An 11,267-nucleotide genomic window follows, 5' to 3' on the forward strand; every position below is an offset into this window, starting at 1 on the left:
GGTTGTAGTTGTGTAAAAATCAATGGTTGGTAATGACCTATTTGAAAGGCAAAGTCAACGACCAAGGTACTTAAGCTGCCCAGGAAGAGCTGCCCAAGTAGAGCTGGATTGTAAATGGAAAAAATCATTAAAGAAAAAAGAGCTATTATACAAGCTATTATTTTGCTGGGACAAAAATGCTAAGGTGTCTAGAGGAAGTGAATTCCAGGAACAGAAACAAGGTTGAAAAGTGTGTGTGGCCTGAGTCAATTAATGTCATAGAAAGAACATGGTAGAGTTTCATATGTCAGACACTATAATCCTAGGTAATGTATTTTTAGAGTACCCGTCCTTTATTCAATTTCTTTGAGGTCATTTCTTCCCAAGCTTTTTAAGGGAAATACATGTAGACTTTAAAAATTATAGACTACCCTTTATTGAATGTTTATTGTACTCTGAACCCATGTTAATCACTTTTCTATATTGTCCATTATAAAGTATAACCTAAAATAATGCTTACATATAATCTCTACAACATACTATATTAGATAATTTGTTAGATGATAGATTATCTAATGTAGTTCTCACAAAATGCCTTATAAAGTGAAGGCAAAGCGACTTGTCCAAGGACGAGCTCCTCCTAGCTAGGAAAGTGGAGGAGACTTAGGATGAGTCTTTTATGATGATTTCATTTAGTTGTTATTGCTTTTATTTTTAGATTTTATTTCTGTTATTTGTGACTTAAATATGTGTGGTTGCCCTCCCCTTGAAAATTATATCATTGTCCCTTCTTCTCTTAAAAGACAATGAAAATTGTGTTAGTGACAAAGAAAAATGTTTATTAAATCGTTTGTTTTGCTCTTAGCAAATAATGATTCCCATGATATCTTAATTGCTTTTGTTCATTTGTTGTCCCTATACCTCACAAAATTAACTGATTATTAATAATATAAGATAAATCAATTATGATACTGGCCTGAAAGGAAAGGTATTGGACAGTGAACTGAACAGATGTAAGAAATTACCCTTCTGTTTTCCCATGTTACAGTGAAAAGAGGCCACATACATCATATGAAGGGCATGAATTAACAATTACTGTAAATGAAAGGTGTGGCCAAGGGTTAGTGAAATTTCCCTATAATACAAAATGTCATCTTCATTTCTTGTATTTGTACTGGTTGTTTAAACAGGTCATATCCTCCCCTCCACAGTTCATGGCGGAATTCCGTTTTCTATTAGGTTAGAAAAAAGTCTTTGATTGTACCCCATGGTTGTCTGGCATTAACACAGATCATGACCCAGATTTTCTGATTTTAAACACTTCAGATCAAGAGCTTTTCTTGCCACCACAATTCAGAATAGCTACTGCTTTCATTGGCTTTTCAGTCTGAGAACTCCATGAGGTCAATGTTGTTTTCCCAGTTTTTCAAGTGAGGACACTGGCAGAAAGAAACTTGCTCAAGTGTCACAATTGAAGGAAGTCACTTGCAAAATCAAACTTTGAACCTAAAGCATCTGAAACACTGGTTTACCAATGACTGAATGAATTCAAGTGCATTTCTCGTGCTCTAAAAACCCCTGCTTCTTTTTAAAACAAAATGTTGTATATAAGGATCCACGTTATTTTTTTCAAAAATGAATTTAGCTTATACTCATGAGTCTACACACGGCACTAGAAATTATGATAAACAAAAAAGTGAGTATATAAATGTAGATAATTTGGGGGCAGAAAGCAACTTTTCAGAATATTATGAAATGTTAATTATTTATATTCTATTCTATTATATACACGACTATCTTTTTTTTTATATGGGCTCAAAGTTTATTTCTTGAAGAGTTAGAAAAAAGTACATTCACAACACATGTTACTTAGGGAGAAAATCAAGCCCGGAGGGGAGCATTTATGCTGTCTGTACTAATCTGTAATTGAATTTCCTCATTTAACATTAAACCAAATGGATCTCATCATGAAAGGCAGGTCTTAAAATATTTTCGGTTTTTAGGACTGATAATCACCAGAAAATCAAGACTTATTTACTGAAATCTTTCTCTATTAATGTGTGTAACACAAGTTTTGTCAGATTTCAGTGAAGCAGCACAGGGTTATAAACAGGTGATTTCTCTCAGTGATATTCCAATTGCAAAAACACAGACAAAAGCATCACTTCTGCTTTGTAATGTGATTTTTATATTATTAATTTATACGCATACACATACACACATACATATTTGTAACATTGTGGCACAGATATTGTACTTAAGCAAGATATTCAATTTCTACAAATTGTCAGTCTCATAAATGTGTGGTGAATTAATAAATGATAATCCTGTGTAACAACAAAAATAATAATTCCAAAATCATTTTGTCTTACTTTTTTTCTTCATAAATTCATGTAAACAATTTTGGCCCTGAGAGCATGTAGTTTTATGTGGATACACACTTAGGCAGTTAGCTCACGTCCAGAGAATACACAGATGCAGCAGTGACAATGAAATAAAAAACAGAGGTGAAAGCCTTTTTGCCAAGTTAATACTTGCCAAAGACTGAAAAGTATTTCCTATTTTTAAAAATTCAACTATTTAAAATATGCACATCATAAAACAAGGTAAGTTGGAACAACAGGTATCCATTGAAACATGGGAGAGGCGGAAGATCCATTTGTTATCTTATGTATATCAAAAATCGAATATGATTTGCAATATTTTGAACATCTTTTGTAGGCAGGAAAGAAAAATTCATCCCTGGCTATGCATGTTGTTTTGATTTTAAAGAGTGGGGAATGTAAGCCTAATTGTGAGCAAAATTATGAAGAAAGTGTTTTGTTTATCAAGTATTTTTATACATAGTTTCTGAATTTCACTCTAAATTCTTGTGCTCTGCGATAGCCAGGATCATACATAACCCAGTATTCTTCACTGTGCTGTCCCATCAAGGGATAATCCAACTGGGGAGGGATGCAGTCTTTCAAAATTACTTTTTTTGACCCAATTCTTTTCATTCTCCAAACACACATGATCTCTGAACACTGTTTTGGAAGGATAGAGATCTGATAAACAAATTTGTATTAATGTACGAGGGACTTCCTGCCTATATTTTAAATTTTCTGGAAGTTATTTGGTAAAAAAATCAAAATGGTAAGCCACATGATCGACTCTGTTGGTGGAAAGTCAGACCTGCAATAAGCCTGTAAAGGAGTGTTTAGGGAACTAGAGCCTTTCCGTGGGTCCTTCAGATCACATCCTACCAGAAAAGGTGATCCCAGTGAGTAGCGGCAACATATTAAAGAGCACGTGCTTTGAATCAGATTCAGGTTTGAATTCAGGACAATCATTACTTGTAAATTGGAGACTTTGGGCTGGTTTCCTAATCTCTCTAAGTCTTAGTTGTCTCATTGGTAAAGTGAAATTTAGAAAATCCGCTTCTATTGCTTGTTATGATGATTAGAAATAATTCATGTAAAACATCTAGCATGCAGGAGAAAATTAATAGATAAAATCTATATATATGCAATGAATAAAATGTATTTGAAGGAAGCCTTTAAATAATACATGTTTTGGGATTATTCGTGGCTCTAGAAACATGCTTAATTTGATATTTAAAATAGTTTCACCATATGGTTTATTGTTTTCCTTATTCAAAGTAAAAATGCCAAATGATGCTGGAAACAGGATTAGCAAGCATTGAAATCAAGAGAAATTGGAAGAAGAAAACTTGGCAAGCAGGTGTCTTAAATATTTGAACCACATAGTGAAGAATCTAAAATGATGATGAGATTTCACCTTAAAAAGAACAGAATTGGATCAAATGTAGATCTTATTTACATTATATCATCATATGCTCTTCTGGATTATTATCATAACTCTAGAAACAGTGCAAGTAATGCTTATAGCTTTAGAACAGGAAATGATGTCTTGATGGATATATAAATTGTTTTATTAAATTTGATTCAGATATTTCATTAACAGACACATATATTACTTTCTTTTTTATAAAGAATTTTACATAAATAATCTTATTTAATCCTCTCAATTAGTTCATGAAGATTCATCAGCTGAGCAGATAAATGTTTATGTAGCTCCTGTAAGCAGGATACTTTTTTTAAAGTAACACTTGAGACCAAGTCCATCCTGCCCACATTCCAGTTTTCATCAGTCAACATCTACACTATAAGCTGTTACCTCCTCCACCCCTGATGCTTTCCCCTTGCCCATGGACCCTTTCCAGCCCTATTGTTCCTAGACAATAATAGTTCATTGACCTGACCCAGGCCCCCCAAGCCAGACTCCTCAAACTGTGACCTATAGAGGTGCAATCACTCTGAAGGGAAGACTCCTATAATTCCTTAAGGAACTTCTTTGACTTAGTGAAACTTGTTCTACCCATCATTTTCTTTCAAATCTTTTCAAGCTGCTGATGTTCTTATTTTCAGTAAGCTTGGGGCTGAGATGTGCGATCTTTGCCCCTCCTCCCATCACCAATGCCTCTGCCAAAAATTTACTTCTCTATCTTCTCAAGAAAAGAAAGTCCTTTTGAGATTTATGGTATTCACTACAGCATCCTCTTCCCTTCCTTGTTTTTATTTAGCAACTTTCAAGTCACCCCCTCTCATTTGTTAGCAATTTTATAGCTTGGCTTACAGACTTCCTATGTATCCTTATATATCTCATATCTAGCCATTGCCCTAGGGACTTAAATGTCCCCATGAAGGGCACATTCAACCCAATGGCCTCCCAGTAATTCAGATCATTCACCTTCAGTGAGTGTCCTCCTCTGTTTTCGCTACTCTCATCATCACACTTTGGCTCTTGTCAACATGTGTAACAATTATAAAACTAATACTCAAACATTTCACTCTGAATACCACCTACTCTCTTTTCAACTTGCTTATTTAATTTTGTTTTCCAACAAAAAAAGAGCCCACCTATTTTAGTGATCCTTTCACCCCTTTCCTACTTAGATTTCATGGCACATCCTTTCAGTAACCTTCTTGTAAAACTAAACTCCTTTGCCTACTTTTTCATTGAACCCATCTACCCAAGCCCCTACCCTGAATGAATCTAACCACTTCTTTTCTCTAAGCCTGCACTGATTATTATAAAACCACTGGGAAATGTTTCATTAGACAATATATTAATTCCACTGTAAATTGAGAAGGAACAATTTCAAATGAGCCCTCAGCACTGCCACATTTCTCTGATTCTCTGATAACTCACTTTTACATTCTTCACAATTACCTCAAACCTTCTCTACTATTTTTTCAAACATTGGACAAACCTTATCTTGCTTCCTCTCAGCAACTGACCTTGACTTCTATTTAAAGAAAAAAAAAACCATCAGATGGAAACTTCCTAATTTTCTTTATATAAAACATTCCAATCTACCCATATCTGTACATATACTTTCTTCACTTTATACTGTTAAGTACAGAACCTACCCCTCTTCCCACCTAAGGCTGATGCTTCCACCTCTGTTTTGGACTCCATCCTCTCTCACCATTAAAAACCATAAATAATCAATTATCCTTTTTTTACTATTTAACATTTTCTCTCAACATATCATTCCTATTGTTTTTTAAATTGGTCAATCTTTACTGAAAAGTATAGGAAAAAATCTTTCCTGTTCTTCTTCAAATTGCTCAATTTTTACTAAAAATACCTTACTTAGTCCCTCATTCCCTGCCAGCTACTGCCCTAGGACTGTCCTCTTGAAATCCAAACCCTACCTCAATGCTTATGTCTGGCTTGCTTTCTCCTCTTTCCACCACAATTCTAAGGATTCCAATGAATTTTATGTCACTAAATGCAACTGATGTTCCTCAGTCCTTATCTTGATGCTAATGAACACCTCTTTCTTGAAACACTTTCCCCTCAGTTTCTAAAACACAATACTCTTCTGGATTTTCTCCTTAATTACACATACTTTATCAGACACTACTCTTTTACTCCTCCATTAGCATTGGAGGTTGAAGTTTCTCAAGGTTTCTTCCCAGACCCTCATGCCCTCAACCTTCTTCACACTGCCTCCCTCACACCACAAGCAAGGGTTCAAGTACCTTCCATATGCAGAGGGCTCAAACACTAATGTCCCAGCTCCGGAGTGCATTTCTGAGTCTCTCTCTCTAAATTTACATATATATATAAAATCCATATATATGTGTATGTGGATAAGTCAGATAGATGATAGATAGATAGATAGATAGATAGATAGATGGATTCCCTGACTTACCAAATTATAATCTTTATCCTAACATTCTAGGACAGCATATACTGTTTTCTCTTCATTTCCAGTCTTACCCTTGGACAAACCTAGTCCATTCTGACTCCCTGGATATCACAAGCAGGCCCACAGAACATAATTTTGGTCACTCTCTTCCAACTTCCTTCTTGTCTTTATTCACTATGGTTCATCTTCTTAACATTTACCTCTGGAGACTGCCACGTGAGCTCAACTAGAACAAGGAGCATATAGAACAAAAATATTTTAATAAATATTACCATCTTATTAATTACTGCTGGTAACACAGCAATAATAGAATAAGAAAGTGCTATGGTAAGAAGAGAGAGATGAGGAGTTTAGAGTTAAACTTTGAGGAGGCTTGATGTGGAGAAACAAGAGAGAAGGCTATAAGCCAAAAAATAGGACGCATATCACATCCTATTTTATTTTAGACAGGAATTGTCATATAACACAACTTGTCTTTTCTTTTCTTTACATGAAAACTCTCCTTTTAAGCACTCCACACCTATCAGAATGGCAAAATCCAGAACGCTGACAACACCAAATGCTGGCTGGCAAGGGTGTGGAGCAACAGGGACTCGCGTTCGTTGCTGGTGAGAATACAAAATGGTGCAGCTGCGTTGGAAGACAGTTTGGTGGTTTCTTAAAAAACTGAACATACTCTCACCATGTGACCCAGCAATCACGCTCCTTGATATTTAACCAAATGAGCTGAAAACTCATGTTCACACAAAAACCTGCACACAGATTTTTATAAAAGCTTTATTCACAATTGCCAAAACTTGGAAGCAACCAAGATGTCTTTCAGTAGGTGACTGGATGAATAAACTGTGGTACAACTAGGCAATAGAATATTGTTCAGCACTGAAAAGAAATAAGCTATCAAGCCATGAAAAGACATGGAGGAATCTTAAATGCATATTACTAAGTGAAAGAAGCCAATCTGAAAAGATTACATGCTGTGTGATTCCGACTATATGACATTTTGGAAAAGGCAAAACAATAGAGATAGTAAAAGGGTCATTGGTTGCCAGGGATTAGAGCGAGGGCAGGGATGAATAGGTGAGGCACAGAGGATTTTTAGGGCAGTGAAAATACTCTGTACAGTACTATAATGATGGACACATGTGCTTGTACATTTGTACACACCCATAAAATATAAAAAAGCAAGAGTGAACCCCAATGTAAACTATGGATGTTGAGTTAACTACTGCCCATTTTGATGTGCCAATGTAGGCTCATCAATTGTAACAAATGTACCACTCTGGTGGGAGATGTTGACAACAGAGGAGGCTATGCATGTGTGGCAGTAGGGAGTATATGGGAAATCTCTGTGCCTTCCTCTCAATTTTTCTGTGAACCTAAAACTGCTCTACAAAAATAAAGTCTTAAAAAATAGACAACAAAACTCATGCTATAGATATAAATTTGTCATGTGACTCTATTCCAGAAGGTTTTGCTCTCACTGCTGCTTCCCCTTCAGGAACTCTCAAGGAGTCACTTCCTGGAAATACTCCCATCGTCCTTATTAAAGCTTCTGCATATTGACAAGCTCCAAATAGCCCCATTGGACTTCACACATGAATATAATTCCAGTTTTGCAAAAGAGAAAATCAAATCGAGAGTTATAATTTGGTGTACAATCAAGGTTACTAAACTTATAACAGTGGAGAAAGTTTTCAATCCAGGCCTTCTGGTGAGAAATGGCATGATTTTACTGTTTGCTAATGTTGTTATGGTTGACCATGTCCCAATAATTGTGTTAAGCAAATTGTTGGGGTTAAAAAGGAAAAGGAGAGCTAAGTTTATTAAGGCATTTCCTAACGGATTAGTGGAATGTATTGACCCAGAAAAATAGACCACAAACTAGCTAATTATGTCCTCCAAATGAGCAAGCTAAAGTTTTCTGGAGAGAGGGAACATGCTTCCTGTAGTGTTATTCCTCTGCAGAAAATTGATGTGCTTTTCCATCCAAAACATAGATGGCTAGTCTACCAGTAAGAGGACTAAAAGAAAATAAGTGATTTTTTAAAATAGAAGACAAACATATTTGGTTTAAAGTGATATATGTTTAAAGTGAAAAATACCTTTTGCCAAACAAAGATGTATTGGGGAGAGACGTAGGATCTATAGGAATTCTTTAATTGCTAAAGGACAGAAATATAGGAGAAAATGAACAAAATATTTAATTTTAGAAATTAACCATTTTATTACATTAAGGTATAACTTAGTATATATCTCAGGACACCAAAGAGAAGACATTTCCTTAAAAACACCAGGAAAATGTACTAAAATGTATTGGGTCAAATATTTTCTAAAATTATCAGACTAAGGCCATATAGAAGCTCAATAAGAACAAAATTTGCTAAACGTTGCTAAGTTATTTTACAGAGTGATGGTTTATAACAATATTCAAAGAAGTAAAAAATACACAGGTGTCCCAGTGAATCAACTTTACATATTTCATCATTATTTAATCAGCTGAGGTTTCTCCAAAGATCTGAGAATAAAATCATGCAATTCATCCTGATATTTTTTTCTTAATTCCTTAAGTTGCAATATGTTAATAAATGCCTAAACTTAACACACACACACAAACACACACATGCATGCATGTGTGCAGTAGAATTCCATGGTGAAACAAGTACAGAAACTAGTGTATACGTTATCCCCTTCTTGATATGCACAATTAACATTATTAATTTAATGGCTCAGAGAAGTTCTATTGTGAAGTTCTGTAGTATAACTTTGTTCAGGTTATCAATTACTAAATAACTTTGAATACGGACCCTTTGTGAATAAGCATGTATTTACATTTTGCATGCTATCAGTGATGTTTGGAAAATAATTAGTGAAACAAAAGTCTATTTGTATACCTTCTGAAGTTTGGCCTTCAAAAAATATGATTAAAAAATTCTCATGAATGGCTTTTTTTTCTTTTGAGGAAGATTGGCCCTGCGCTAACATCTGTTTCCAATCTTCCTCTTTTTTCTTTTTTCTCCCTAAAGCCCCAGTACCTAGTTGTATATCATAGTTGTAGAATTGTAGGTCTTCTATGTGAGACGCAGCCTCAGCATGGTTTGCTGAGTGGTGAATAGGTCTGCGCCCAAGATCCAAACCGGCGAACCCTTGACCACCAAAGCGGAATGTGCAAACTTAACCACTACGCCACCGGCCTCCCCAAATGGCTTTTTTTTTTTAATTTCCAGGATCTATGGGGAGAAAAATATAACTGATGACTTTTATGTAGCACAGACTGCAAATATGCAAGGTTGTTTCTTAAAGTAGCCAATCAGCTTCTATAGAAACTATGTTTGTCAATAAGCAAATATATTCACATACAGGAAAAATTATATCAGATCATGACAGTAATTAAAATTTTTATTTTATTTGTGGACTCAATAACCTACAAAGCTACTTATTTGTTCTGGACTAAATGTTTGTGTTCCCACCTCCCCCAAAAATTCATTTGTTGAAGCTCTAACATCCAGTGTAATGGTGTTAGGAGGTGAGGCCCTTAGGAAGTAATTAGCTTTAGATGAGCTCAGGAGAGTGGGGTCCTTGTGATGGGATTAGTGCCCCAAGAAAAGACCGGACAGCTTGCTCTCTTTCTGCTTTGTGGCAATGTGAGGTTACAGCAAGAAGGCAGCTGTCTGCAAGCCAGGGAGCAGGCCCTCACCAGAACTTGACCGTGCTGGCACTCTGAGCTCAGACTACCCAGCCTCCAAAACTGTGGGCAATAGGTCTGTTGTTTAAGCCACCCAGTCTATGGTATTTTCTTTATATCAGCACAAGCTGACTAAGACAGTTTTCATCTGCCTTTACTTGAAGACAGTTTCTCTGCTTTGCAACCAGGCTTCTTCATCAACTGCCTATGTATGTGTGAAATTGGTACTTAAAGGAGGTCATATTAAAAAGCTTCATTGTCCGTTGATACTCATCTGACTAGCATAATAAAAAATGTTGGAAAGAAGAAGTTTAGCATGGATAAAAAATTAATCACTTCACAATTGAATGAATTGCTACCAGTTTAGAATTTTCTGCATTTTGTGTGATTTTCTTTTTTCCAAAGTCCCAAACTTAACCAGTAAAAATTTTATTTTAGTTGTCAATCTATTCAATATTTGCTATGATGGATTTCTCTTCATGGGAGAGAGACATTTCAACATAAAGACAGAATTCATTGTACTTGGATATTTTTTTCTCCAGAGAGATATTTATAAGTCATACAAATACTGGGATGAGAAATAGAGGGCAATACAGGGCCATGTCCATTGCACTACCTTCCACAAAATAATTCCTCTCAAAAGACATACCACTGTGAGGACAGGAAATTTCAAGTTAGAAGGACATAGTTTTAAAGATATTAGTAAAGAATGTCTTGATTTCAGTCATTCAACCCCGGGATATTTTTAAAAATTCTGCTAAAGTATAGGACTGAAATGTTCAACATTTTGAACTCATATTAAGAAAAAAATCACTACGAATCAAAAATAGTGGAAAATTTCACAGGAAGAGTGTTCATAATTTATAAAGTTGCAACACATTTATTTATTGTGGAAGCTCAAGTTTAATGTGTTTATGTTAAACACATTATCCACACCGACACTTCTCAAGATAGACAAAATGAACTCCATGAGAATTCAACACTGTTGAGTCTGAGAGAAGGACCATCTAGCATCTGTAGTTAAGTAAAATAAGTAAATATTTAGTAAAATAAGATGAAAATAAAAGTCTAGTGTTATGAAATTCTTACACCTAATAAATTTAAAGTATAATATTTGATGATTAAAAATTCTGAGTAAAAGTGTTGGGAGATAGATGAGTATGGCAGTTGGGATGCTTTGATGGCAAGTAACAGAAAACTGCAATTTAAATAGCCTTAATTGGACTATATTTCAAAATTTACTAATTCACTTAGTAAGAAGCTCGGGGAAGGACAGGAAAGGGTAACTCCAGGGTTGCTTAATTCAATGACACGATAAGAAAATTAATGACTCAGTTTCTTCCCATATCTCTGCTCTACCCCCCAAGCCCCACATTTATTGGC

The sequence above is a fragment of the Ceratotherium simum genome, chromosome 17, assembly GCF_057802395.1.
Source record: "Ceratotherium simum simum isolate JZ-2026a chromosome 17, ASM5780239v1, whole genome shotgun sequence".
In the NCBI taxonomy this organism is placed as follows: domain Eukaryota; kingdom Metazoa; phylum Chordata; class Mammalia; order Perissodactyla; family Rhinocerotidae; genus Ceratotherium; species Ceratotherium simum.